This window comes from Taudactylus pleione, unplaced genomic scaffold (genome assembly GCF_031769625.1).
Source record: "Taudactylus pleione unplaced genomic scaffold, aTauple2 ptg000540l, whole genome shotgun sequence".
Taxonomy (NCBI): domain Eukaryota; kingdom Metazoa; phylum Chordata; class Amphibia; order Anura; family Myobatrachidae; genus Taudactylus; species Taudactylus pleione.
Genome location: NW_028284942.1, coordinates 174331 through 188407, shown reverse-complemented (window position 1 = coordinate 188407; position 14077 = coordinate 174331). Strand labels below are relative to the sequence as shown.

Below are 14077 nucleotides of genomic sequence, written 5' to 3'. Positions count from 1 at the left end.
AGGAGATACTAACTGACCAGGGTACACCGTTTATGTCAAAAGTCATGAAAGAGTTATGTCGCCTGTTCAAAATTGAACAGTTAAGAACTTCGGTTTATCACCCCCAAACCGATGGGCTGGTTGAGAGGTTTAACAAGACGTTAAAACACATGCTTAGGAAAGTGGTCGACAAGGATGGTAGGCATTGGGATTACTTATTGCCGTATTTATTGTTGGCCATAAGAGAAGTTCCCCAGTCCTCCACCGGGTTTTCACCCTTCGACTTGTTGTATGGGAGACACCCAAGGGGGTTACTAGACATTGCCAAAGAGACATGGGAGGGGCAGTCTAGTCCTTACAAAACCGTGATTGAGTATGTTTCTCAAATGCAGGAGAGAATTGCTGCGGTAGTACCGATAGTGAGAGAGCACCTGGAACAGGCTCAACAGGCACAGCAGAGGGTATACAACCGCAATGCTCGGTTACGCAGCTTTGCTCCTGGGGACAGAGTGTTAGTATTGGTTCCCACTGTGGAAAATAAACTTTTGGCTAAATGGCAAGGGCCCTTTGAAATCTTAGAAAGAGTGGGGCAGGTCAATTACAAAGTTTACCAGCCAGGGAAAAGAAAGCCGGAACAGATATACCATATAAATCTGTTAAAGCCCTGGAAAGATAGAACGGCACTGTCGGCCGTCCGAGCCCCTCCAGTAAATCCAGGGCCCTTAGTTCCCGAAGTGACAGTGGCAAAAACCCTGTCGGCAATTCAACAACAAGAGGTCAAGGAGTTTCTGATCAGAAATAGGGTGCTGTTCTCTGATGTACCTTTGAAAACCTCGGTCATTAAACATGACATCATCACTGACCCAGGGTTTAAAGTTAATCTAAAGCCCTATAGGTTGCCAGAAGCACAAAGAGAATCGGTGTCAAAAGAAATTAAAAATATGCTAGAGTTAGGGGTTATTGAAGAATCACATAGTGAATGGTCAAGTCCCATTGTGTTGATTCCAAAGCCCGACGGGAGTGTGCGTTTCTGCAATGACTTCCGAAAGTTGAACAGTGTTTCAAAATTCGATGCCTACCCGATGCCAAGAGTGGATGAATTGATTGAGAGACTAGGGACGGCAAGGTATTTAACCACTCTTGACCTAACCAAAGGGTATTGGCAAGTACCGTTAACCGAGTGTGTCAAACAAAAGACAGCTTTTTCAGCGCCAGAGGGCTTGTTTCAGTACAAGATGTTGCCCTTCGGGCTACATGGGGCACCTGCTACCTTCCAAAGAATGATGGACAGGATTCTAAGGTCCCATAGACGGTATGCGGCTGCTTATCTGGATGACGTGGTCATTCATAGTCCTGATTGGCAGTCTCACTTACCCAGGGTACAAGCAGTGTTGGACTCCATCTATAAGGCAGGTTTGACAGCCAACCCAAAAAAGTGTTATCTAGGCATGGAGGAAGTAAAATATCTGGGATACACCATTGGCAGAGGCCTGATAAAGCCTCAGCTCAATAAAGTTGATGCCATACAAAACTGGCCACGGCCTCTGAATAAGAAGCAGGTGAGAGCCTTCTTGGGAATTACGGGGTACTACAGGAGGTTTATACCCAACTTTGCCACCATGGCAGTCCCACTGACTGACCTGACCAAAGGCAAACAAAAAGTCATGGTAGAATGGAGTCCTGAGGCAGAGAGAGCTTTTCAGGAGTTGAAAGTAGCGTTGTGTTCCCAACCAGTCCTGATGACTCCTAATTTTGAAAGGGAATTCATAGTACAAACCGATGAATCAGAAGTAGGTATAGAAAAATATATTTGGAAGGGGAATCAACCCAGAATAGCGAGAAATACCCTCTCCCTCTCTAAGGAGACAGGCGGAGTGGCCTTCCCAGACATGGAGAGATACCATTCAGCGTGTATACTTAGCCAGGCAAGGGACTGGTTCATAATAGACTCTCCCAAACCCTGGGTAATTATTGAAAGGGAACTTATGCATCTCTTCCCCCTTCCTGATCTATTCTGGCTGCCCTCTTCTGAAATCTCCTTCAGACCGGGTTTCTGTAAAGCAGTCCAGACTACAATAGTATGTTGGCATGCCTGTGTTTCCTTAGATGAGGAGATTTCCCTGCCTTCTCCTAATCTGTCTCTCCGATCAATAGCCAATTTGATCCCTGATATGCACTTAGGTTCCTGGGCGAAGGCGGGCCTCTCTTCTTTGGGGGATGTATTCGCGGGGGAGGATTTGGCTTCTTTTGTGTCCCTTCAAATGCAATTTGGTTTAACGAGGCAGGACTTTCATAAATATTTACAGCTGAGACATTGGTTGCACAGTCACCTCCTTTCTCCACTTAAAAAACCTGCCTTCCCATTGCTACTGCTGACTCGTATACGAGCCTCTAATCACAAAGGTGGTATATCTTGGTGGTATCAGTATCAGATAATGTTAAAAAAAAAAAAGGGAAACTTCCGTGTCAGCTTAAATGGGAGAGGGATCTGGCTGTGAACCTTTCTGATGAGGACTGGAATATTATTTTTCGTTCCAGTTTTACTATATCCAAATGTATCAGCCATTCAGAAATGTATTACAAATTACTTCAGAGAGCTTATTTTACTCCTGAAAGGCGGCATAAGATCTGGCCCTCTGTCTCTCAATATTGCTGGAGAGGTTGTGGTTTGGTAGGAGACATCTTTCATGTCTTTTGGTCCTGTCCTCTACTTCGCCCCTTGTGGAATGCGGTATTTTTTATGATTAGTAAAATAGTTGGTGTAACTATTCAGGCGGAGCCTCTAGTTGCCTTATTCCACTTTTATCCTGGGGAATTATCACGTGGCGAGAGATATATTATGGGTCATGTGCTGATTGCTACAAAAGCTACAATTGCTCAGGGGTGGAAGACAGACTCTCTCCCCAACATTAGATTCATAGAAAACAAGATCCATAAGCATTTTGTTTTTGAAACAACGGGTGAGAAATACTCCTCCTCCATCAATTCTATCCATATGAAATGGTTTAAATGGGGAGAATATAGGGAAAAACAAGGCCATTCCACCGTTTATAATGTTCCGGTTGATCTCGGTGTTCTCTGTTCACCTCACGCAGATCCGTGGTAGCTCCATTAACTGATTATTTAGTATTTTGTCTGATATATGTTGCGAAGTGTTTTATAAAACATTTTTCTTGTCCTAAAATGTTTGATATCAATTATATGTACAAGGACCAAGATCGATTTGATTTATATTGTGATGTGCAATATGTCTGGCTTACCCTTTTTCCCTTTTTCCTTCTGTATCCCCATTTCTTTGTATTAAACTTTCAATAAAAACTATTATTAAAAAAAAAAAAAGAAGTAGGTATAGGAGCGGTCCTGTCCCAGAACAAGGAGGGTGAGGAACACCCTATTTTCTATCTTAGCAGAAAGTTGAATGTACATGAGAGAAACTATGCCACAGTGGAGAAGGAGGCGTTGGCCATAAAATGGGCGTTAGAGGCTCTCAGGTACTACTTGGTTGGAAGAAAGTTCAAATTGATCACTGACCATGCCCCTTTGAAGTGGATGTCCGAAAATAAAGACAGTAATGCGAGAATTACGAGATGGTTCTTGGCGTTACAAACTTTTAAATTTTCAGTGGAACACAGGCCAGGAAGCCAGCTGGCCAATGCTGACGTGTTGTCACGCGTTCATTGTTTGGGGGCTTCAGTTGTTCCGCCCCACAGTTCGAAACAAAGGGGGGGATATGTGATAGGATCATTGGTAAAGTGGTCTGTGGCAGGTACATTTGTCCCAGATTCCTGTCTTATGGTGTTTTAAACCTCCAGGAGAAAGTCTGCAGTGTAGCAGGCTTGAGTCTCGGCTTTTTGAAAAGCCGGTTTGGGACCTGGCGGTTGTGGGTGAGAGGAGAGGGAGGGCTCCACCCACGGCCCACTCCAGGTTTTGGTTCTCTTAGCCTGGTAACAGGCTTGTTAGGGTTTCCACCTGAGAGTGGCCAATATAAGCCTAGTGTGTTGAGGGCTGATTGTCTCACCTGGGAGAGCAGACAGGGAGTTTGCTCAGAGACACTTGAAAACCTAACTGTAAGTGTTGTGCTGTGCCCTTGTTGCTGGTGAGGGCATTAGGCCCTGCCAGGTTCTGGTAGTGAGGGAACTACCTGTGAAGTTAGTGCCCCGACAGGGCTAGGATTTTTGTTTATGTTTTCTTTATGTTGTTTCTGACATTGTACAATAAAGACTGGCGCCAACCAGCTTGTACTTGCATCCAGTCTGGCGTACTGTTTCCCAGCTGCTGTGTGTGAAAGGAAGGAGTCCTCTACCCAGGAGAGGGACCCCCTAACCTAACTGTGTCACAATATATATATATATATATATATAATCTTACCACAGTTTTCTGCTTTTTGTTTTCACTTTTTGTGGGACTATCATAGGAAACAAGCAGCTATTTTTTTTCCTATACACTAATATACAGTTTTCTGTTAAATGTATATATAGGATATATTACATCCTTAATCTATTAGTATTTTGTACACATGTTTTTATTAGCACAGAGGAATTATTTCTGCCTTTTTTTCATGTGTCAAAAGAAATGACAGCCTCATAAAGATGTATAGCCTAAATGCTGAGATGAGGGATTGACCTATCACCCTTTGCTTATAACTTGGGAACCAGGTGAAAGTTCCCCCTTGGCCATTATATAGGGCTGGCCAGCTCCTTGGCTAGTAAAAAGAGCCTAGAGTCCTAGGGGTCTGCTCCATTTAGTAAGATTTTTTGCCTTTTTTTTGCAAACTCCCTTTGCTTCCTTACTTCTCCTATATTATGTGTATGAGTGTGAACGGAAGCAGCCCAAAGTATTCTGCATGAGGTTGTACTAAGCACTACCTATGGGAATAGGGGTGAGATTAATATTAATTAATGATGCCTTTGCTGTGGGATACTTGTATAACTATTTTATTTCTAACAGGTGGATCCAATACAAGGAAGACCTCAGAGGGACATCTCGTTTGGTCTCCAGATTTTAAATTAGAAGATAACCCCACACAAGGATCTCCGGAAGAAAATAGCATTACCCTAAATATACAACCAGCTCTTCTTAGTGCAGATATACCATCTGATCCCACTATTCTTGAGGAATTTACTTCTGGTAACTCTCATATTGCTGCACATAGTATAGATCATAGCAGTGATACAGTTACTTCTGAGTGTGGAAAATATTTTACGCCCAAATCAGCTCTTGTTAGACACAAGAGAAGTCAGACAGGAGAGAAAAAATTTCCATGCTCTGAGTGTGAGAAATGTTTTCCAAGTAAATCAGCTCTTGTTATACATCAGAGAAGTCAGACAGGTGAGAGACTATTTCCATGTTCTGAGTGTGGGAAATGTTTTAAAAGGAAATCGCATCTTGTTAGACATCACATAAGTCACACAGGTGAGAAACTATTTCCATGTTCTGAGTGTGGGAAAAGTTTTACTAGTAAATCAGAGCTTGTTAGACATCAGAGAATTCACACAGGTGAGAAACTATTTCCATGTTCTGAGTGTGGGAAATCTTTTACAAAGAAATCAGATCTTGTTACACATCAGAGAAGTCACACAGGTGAGAGACCATTTCCATGTTCTGAATGTGGGAAAAGTTTTTCACAGAAATCACAACTTGTTATACATCAGAGAAGTCACACAGGTGAGAAACCATTTTCATGCTCTGAATGTGGGAAATGTTTTACACATAAATCAGCTCTTGTTACACATCAGAGAAGTCACACAGGGGAGAATTTTTCATGTTATGAGTGTGGGAAATGTTTTACACAGAAATCACAACTTGTTACACATCAGAGAAGTCACACAGGTGAGAAACCATTTCCATGCTCTGAATGTGGGAAATGTTTTACACAGAAATCAGTTCTTGTTAGACATAAGAGAAGTCACACAGGTGAGAAACAATTTTCATGTCCTGAGTGTGGGAAATGTTTTACACAGAAATCACATCTTGTTATACATCAGAGAAGTCACACAGGTGAGAAACCATTTCCATGCTCTGAGTGTGGGAAATGTTTTATACAGAAATCAGATCTTGTTAAACATCAGAGAAGTCACAGAAATGCGAGGCCATTTTCATGTTCTGAATAGGGATGGACATCAGGAGCTTTGTGTAAAATGATTGCCAGGCTTCTGTCATCAAATCATGTGATACGGTCGTTACTAGATTTCGCATCATAACGATGTGATGGTGGTTAAATCATGCATAGAAAAAAATCAGCGCTGCAATGGGCAGAGAAGCTGAGCTGTAGACGCCACTTTAGAGTGTCCTCCGCTTAATTCATACACCCATCGGATGGGTTTCGGAGGCAGCAACAGCTAGCTGGCAACCGTCGCAAAACCCTCTCTTCAATGGAAAGAGTACTTCAATCAGATCGGGAACATTGATGGTTGGTAATCATCGGTTTCTGATATCCATCCCTAGTTCTGAGTGTGGGAAGCGTTTTATACAGAAATCACCTCTTGTTACACATCAGAGAACTCAGAGGTGAGAAACCAGTTACATGCTCTGAGTGGGGGAAATATTACCCTAGTAATTAGTGTGTTTATACTATATTGTTACAGCTCATCATTCTACCACTGCTGAGTGACATACAGACCTAGGACAGAGCACTAGTGTGCGGTTACAGCTTTTCATTCTTTCACTGCTGGGTGACATACAGGCCTAGGACAGAGCACTCGTGTGTGGTTATAGTGTTATAGCTCATCATCCTACCACTTCTTAGTGAATCATTCTACCACTGCGGGTGACATACAGACCTAGGTCGCACCACTAGGGGGACTATACATTGTTTTACATGTGCAGCTGCATGCTTACATTATTCAGTGAGCAGAAGCTTATCACCATTTCTGTACAAGGTGATATTGTGTGCGATTGCACAAACAAGATTCTTACTGAATTCGACCTTGTAACACTCTGGTTTAGTAACACATATCAGTGTCAGGGTGAAAGTGACATTGGTTTGTCTCGCAGTTATTTTCTGTAGTGATATCTGTTAGATATTTAGTCCTTATCAATTTTATTGCATATTATATTTTAATTGCGCGCTCATTAACACCACCATTAATTCATAAATCATATACTTATATATTATGGTCTTTGGTGTATATATATATTGGCACCCACGTTGGTGATGATTTGTTACTTCTGTTTGAATTCTCCCAGGTGCTGCTTCACCAAGTAATTGATCCGGCACAGATATTATTAAGAATAAGTACTTTATTAATTAATTAAATTATCTTACTGAAAGTATAAGTGCATCTCTCAGGGTTAAGGTGCCTACACACATAGCGATTTTTTCCCTGATTTGGCCAATTTTGACGAATCGTGTAAAATATGGCCAAATCGTGAGTTTCTACTCACGATCACGATGCCAATATGCGTCCCCGCTCGTCGTACATCTCATCTTCAGATCTGCTGTGCTGTAGGGCAGATTTGCCAATCTGGGACACAATGCACTGGATGCACGATAGATCTTAAGTCAGATTTTTTATTTTTTACTCCAAATCATGTGTAGGACTGCCTGAGAGCTGCTGGGGGAGAGTTCAGGGGAAATCGTACACATCGTGGGATTGTGATCACATCGCTATATGTGTAGGCACCTTTAGTGCGTAAGTAACAAGGAGGAGTACAAATCACAGATCTTTTATACACTGGTCATGTCAGTTACAGAACCATTGCACATTATCACGCCCTCTAACATGAGTGTTACCTCTATGGCATGCAAGCACTGGATGACTTCTGGCATAATTTGATAACACATTTATAATAATATGGAGACATAGTTTATTCTTATTGGTATTATTAGAATCCTCCCCCCGTCCTTGGAATACTATGGGCGAGGCTACGTCCTGCTAACATCATTGCTCCGTGGGCTGCATCTCTATATTTGGTAAATAGCTCAGACTGTGCGTAATAGGAAATATCTTATTGTATTCTTTATACTCCCTACATTGAGAAAAACAAGTTATGTAATATCGTGCTTACAGTGAGCATGATAGCTGAGTCCTGCTGCAGCATCATGGCTGACGAGTGGTTCTAATACTGACTAATTTATATATGTGCTCTGTATGATATATGATATATGAATATTTGTAACTTGTAAATATATGTAAGTATATGAAATATATCTGTATATATTGAGTTATGTGAAATATACTGTATTGTTTCTTATTGAATCTAACTTTCACAATTTCCACCCTTTGAATATACACATTTTACATGTGTCATATTTATAGCTAACACTGGAACATAAAGCTCCTCCATATCTATCCCAGGTGTCTCTTTATTGTACATGTGTGATATTTATAGATTACACTGGAACATAATGCTCCTCCATATCTATCCCAGGTGTCTCTTTATTGTCATGTGTCATATTTATAGATTACACTGGAACATAAAGCTCCTCCATATCTATCCCAGGTGTCTCTGTATTGTACATGTGTCATATTTATAGATTACACTGGAACATAAAGCTCCTCCATATCCCAGGTGTCTCTTTATTGTACATGTGTCATATTTATAGATTACGCTGGAACATAAAGCTCCTCCATATCTCTCCCAGGTGTCTCTTTATTGTACATGTGTGATATTTATAGATTACACTGGAACATAAAGCGCCTCCATATCCATCCCAGGTGTCTCTGTATTGTACATGTGTCATATTTATAGATTACACTGGAACATAAAGCTCCTCTATATCTATCCCAGGTGTCTCTTTATTATACATGTCATATTTATAGATTACACTGGAACATAAAGCTCCTCCATATCTATCCCAGGTGTCTCTTTATTGTACATGTGTCATATTTATAGATTACACTGGAACATAAAGCTCCATATCTATCCCAGGTGTATCTGTATTGTACATGTGTCATATTTAAAGATTACACTGGAACATAAAGCTCCTCCATATCTATCCCAGGTGTCTCTATTGTACATGTGTCATATTTATAGATTACACTGGAACATAAAGCTCCTCCATATCTATCCCAGGTGTCTCTGTATTGTACATGTGTGATATTTATAGATTACACTGGAACATAAAGCTCCTCTATATCTATCCCAGGTGTCTCTTTATTGTACATGTGTCATTTTTATAGATTACACTGGAACATAAAGCTCCTCCATATCTATCCCAGGTGTCTCTTTATTGTACATGTGTCATATTTATAGATTACACTGGAACATAAAGCTCCTCCATATCTATCCTGGATGTCTCTTTATTGTACATGTGACATATGTATAGATTACACTGGAACATAAAGCTCCTCCATATCTATCCCAGGTGTCTCTGTATTGTACATGTGTGATATTTATAGATTACACTGGAACATAAAGCTCCTCCATATCTATCCCAGGTGTCTCTTTATTGTACATGTGTCATATTTATAGATTACACTGGAACATAATGCTCCATATCTATCCCAGGTGTCTCTTTATTGTACATGTGACATTTATAGATTACACTGGAGCATAAAGCTCCTCCATATCTATCCCAGGTGTCTCTTTATTGTACATGTGACATGTATAGATTACACTGGAACATAAAGCTCCTCCATATCTATCCCAGGTGTCTCTTTATTGTACATGTGTAATATTAATAGATTACACTGGAACATAAAGCTCCATATCTATCCCAGGTGTCTCTTTATTGTACATGTGTCATATTTATAGATTACACTGGAACATAAAGCTCCTCCATATCTATCCCATGTGTCTCTTTATTGTACATGTGACATATTTATAGATTACACTGGAACATAAAGCTCCTCCATATCTATCCCAGGTGTCTCTTTATTGTACATGTGTCATATTTATAGATTACACTGGAACATAAAGCTCCTCCATATCTATCCCAGGTGTCTCTGTATTGTACATGTGTGATATTTATAGATTACACTGGAACATAAAGCTCCTCCATATCTATCCCAGGTGTCTCTTTATTGTACATGTGTCATTTTTATAGATTACACTGGAGCATTAAGCTCCTCCATATCTATCCTAGGCTTCTATTTATTGTAATGTGTTCCTGTTTCCCTCGTCCTGTAGCTGCCTCTCTGTGTAGCCCTTGAATACAGCATAGGCCACATCGGTAGAAAGCATAGATGAGAAGAACCAAGGCCACAATAGCAAGAATAAACTTTGTCATAGCATGAATCAAATCGGTAAACCATTTTCCAAATCCTGAAACCCATTTACTAGGATCTAACCATGACCACCATGAATCGTTTTCTGATTTTTTATCATAATGTATATGGCGAAATTTTTCTTTCATATCATGAGCCTCATTCATGTAATTAGTAATGTCAGCTTCCGGATCAGTAATGTCATTGGTCAGATAATTGCAACAATGAACTCCAAGATTTGTTTCAGTTAGATAGTCTAGCACTAGGCGGTGTTGCAATAGTTCATTTCGAAATGCTATTAACTCATGTCCAACATATCTGACAGTCTCATCATAAAGTTCAGTCACATTGTCCATAAACTCAGCCAGATCAATAATCTCTTGTTGATTTTCCAAATATCCCAAATTACCAGATGTAAGAAAGTTAGCAAAGGCTGTCCCAATACGATGTTTATCAGAGAAATTTACTTTTTTTTCACCGGAACAATGTCTCTTTTAGAACGTCCCATATTGGTACCCTGCAAAAGAACGTTTTGGAAATCATCATGAGTTATGGCATAAAATTGTGGAATCACTCGACCTAAATAACAAATACCTTTAGAAATTGATTTGTAAGCATATTTTCCACATATGTAATAGAGATCATTTGGCAAAAGGAAAGGAACATCAAATCCTTATACCATAGTAGCAACTATCAATCCCAGGTGACGTGTGAAATATCTCCTGTTCTGGCCCATTTTCTGTCCTAGTATCTTCCTCACTGTTTACCTGACCTTCTACCTTACTGCCTTTCTCTGTCTCATTATCCTCTGTATTCCTGGGTTTCCTCACAGGAAATGTATAATCAAATGATTCATTATAAAATTCGGTGGTACATGTTAAACAATCAGGTTTCAGAAGACCTTACAGAATTTTTCACATTGAGCATAGGGCTTGTGCATAGCAATGATCTTATTGCAGTATCCTGTCTCAACCTTTCCTAGCTGTATTGGGTGTTCTGGCCTAGGAATAGTATACAATCCTGCAGTTGTCCAATATGAGGTGTAACTTGTTGCATTTTGTAAACTGTTTTATTAAAACAAAAAGGAATATATTCACTTACATGTGCAGCTAATGTAATCACTGGAGGATTTGTCAAATTATAAGTATCAGTGACCTTTTGACCACACCTTTTAGCAAAACAGTCCTCACAAGTCTCTATGGTATGTATCTTAGTCATTTCATTGTGAAAAGCTGGTACTGGTGTCAGTGGCATATCTCGACTTAACAATGGAGTTCTGGTGCACATCCAACAGTTAGTAACATTTAATACTTTACCCAGCAATGCATGATATTGTTGAATGGGATATTCCTCTGAATAGTAACCAATACTGTCCATACACCACAATATGCATCTTTCCTCTGGTGGTTTAGTACAATAGTCACAAATACACTTTTCAACGGATGGTAAATCTGTCTCCTGCCACCTGTCATTTAGCTTTCTTGTCCTGCTTAGAAAAGAGGAAGGAAAGGACTTATTAGAATAAACCCCATCATCCACATTACTGGATGTGTAGTGACCAGACCATGAACCCTCGCTCATTCTCCAGCAAAAATCAGTCCCGCTACTGAAATAACTAGGAAAAAAACCAACACGCAGACCACAATGTTAAAAGTTCTCTTTTGTATCAGTCTATAGGCCTACAGTCTGTGGTAAGCAATCACTTCCATCTTGCTTGAAGAGTTCTCAGATATAATTCGGTCTCGATTTCAGCACTTGAGTCAGAGTCTTTTGGTCCCTTTAAGCTCGGATCTCTGTCCTTTTTGCAATGAGAGCCGTGAATCCAGGTGTCCTTAGCAACCTTTACAGCTGTCTCTGTTGTCAGCAGAACTTGCCAAGGTTCATCCCATCGATCTGTAAGGGAACCAGAATGTACAAAACTTCTTATCATAACATAGTCTCCAGGCTGTATCTCATGTGCTGGACCAGTTGCAGATGCTGGTTGAACATCTTTTTGAGCCTTCCGCAGATCTTGTAACTGTTTAGACAATTGTATGACATATTGAACAATCATGTTGCATTTTTAAGTCAATTTATGGGTTAGTAACGTATCTTGGTTGCAGTCCAAAAGGTAACTCATAAGGCGAGAGATTGAGCGGGTTTTAGGTGTGGTTCGTATGCTATGAAGCACCAAAGGTAGGGCTTCGGGCCACGCCATTCCTGTCTCTTGTAAGTTTGACTAGCCTATTTTTAATAACCCTGTTCTGTCTCAACTTTGGCTGACGCTTTTGGATAATACGGAGTATGCAATTTTGTTTCTATTCCCATCATTTCACACATTTTCTGAAACACTTTTCCTGTAAAATGAGTTCCCCTGTCACTTTCAATAACACGAGGTAAACCATATTTACATACAAATTCTTGCAAAATTTTCTTAGCGGCAATTTGCGCATTATCGGTGGCCGTAGACTATCCCTCAATCCACCCGCTGAACATACAAACACAAACCAACACGTACTTGAATCTTCTGGACTTAGGTAACTGAATATAATCAGTTTGCAATCTCTGGAAAGGACCTGTGGAATTTGGTAGATGTTTTACCTTTGTAGGCACAGTTTCCCCACATTGTTTTTCAGGCAAAATTACACAACCTTGACGTTTGGCTCTAGCCACTGACCTGAAACCTGGAGCACACCAATAAGATTGCACAATGAGATTCATATTATCTACTCCTAAATGTACTAGTCCATGAGCACCTTCTGCAAGGGCTGGTAGTAATGCCTTTGGTGCCACTGGTCTTCCTTCTGCATCCACCCAAACACCATCTTCCCTTTTGTTACAATTTCTTAGATTCCAAGTATTAACCTCATTGTGAAAATATTTTCCTGACATTGTTTTAATAGATCAAATGTAATTTCCTTAAACAACATCAATTTAGTGCTTACCACTGGCTCCTCACTTGTATTCAAAGTTAAACTAGATGCTTCTCTTGCTGCTGTGTCAACTAATCTATTTCCCATGGAAATGGTGTCATTCTGTTTAGTATGTGTCTGACACTTAATCACTGCGACTTCTTTTGGTAGTTGTATTGCCTTTATCAGCTCTTTGACTCTTTGTACATGAGCAATTGGGGTTCCTGAAGCTGTGAGATAACCCCTATGCCTCCAAATAGCACCAAAATCCTGAACAACCCCAAACTCGTATCAAGAGTCATTATAGATGTTAACTCTTTTCCCTTCAGCTAGCTGGCATGCTCTTATTAATGCTGTAAGTTCTGCCACCTGCACTGAATGTGGTGGACCCAATGGGTTATCTTCCACTACCTCATCCTGTGTAGTCACTGCATACCCTGTCACCAAAGAACCATCATGTGTTTGTCTGTGACAGCTGCCATCAGTGACAAAAACAATTCAGGATTTTCTAATGGAACTTCAGAAATGCCTGGTCTTACAGAAAAGTTTTGTCTCATATATTTCATGCAATCATGCTCCTCAAATCTCTCCTCTCCCCCCTTTGAGGAAAAAATGGGTAACAATGTAGCAGGATTGAGAGTGGTACACTTGTGGATATGTACATTAGTAGGGGTTAAAAGCTCAATCTCCCAACGTGAAAATCTGGCTGCCGACACATGTATGCTCTGAGAGTTTAGTAACTGAGCTACAGCATGTGGAACATATCAATGTAATTCATGCTGGAGCACAATGTCCTGAGTCTTATCTACAAGTAAAGCCACAGCCGCGACTGCTCCGAGACAAGTCGGCAGAGCTCTTGCAACTGGGTCGAGCTGTGGACTGAAATATCCAATTGGTCTATGCATGTCCCCATGAATTTGAGTTAACACGTCTATGGCCGTGTTCTTATCCTCTGTACAATAAAGTTGAAAGGGCAATTTGTAATTTGGGAGACCCAGTGCCGGGGATGCAGCCAGAAGTCCCTTAATTTCCTTAAATGATTCAATTGTCTCAGGTGTA

At 40.4% G+C, this 14077-nt stretch overlaps 1 pseudogene; it reads right to left on the bottom strand.

The window, feature by feature from the left end:
- Nucleotides 1-9997: 9997 nt before the first annotated feature.
- LOC148500908 (uncharacterized) lies at nucleotides 9998-11836 on the bottom strand (annotated as a pseudogene).
- Between the last annotated feature and the right edge of the window lie 2241 nt (nucleotides 11837-14077).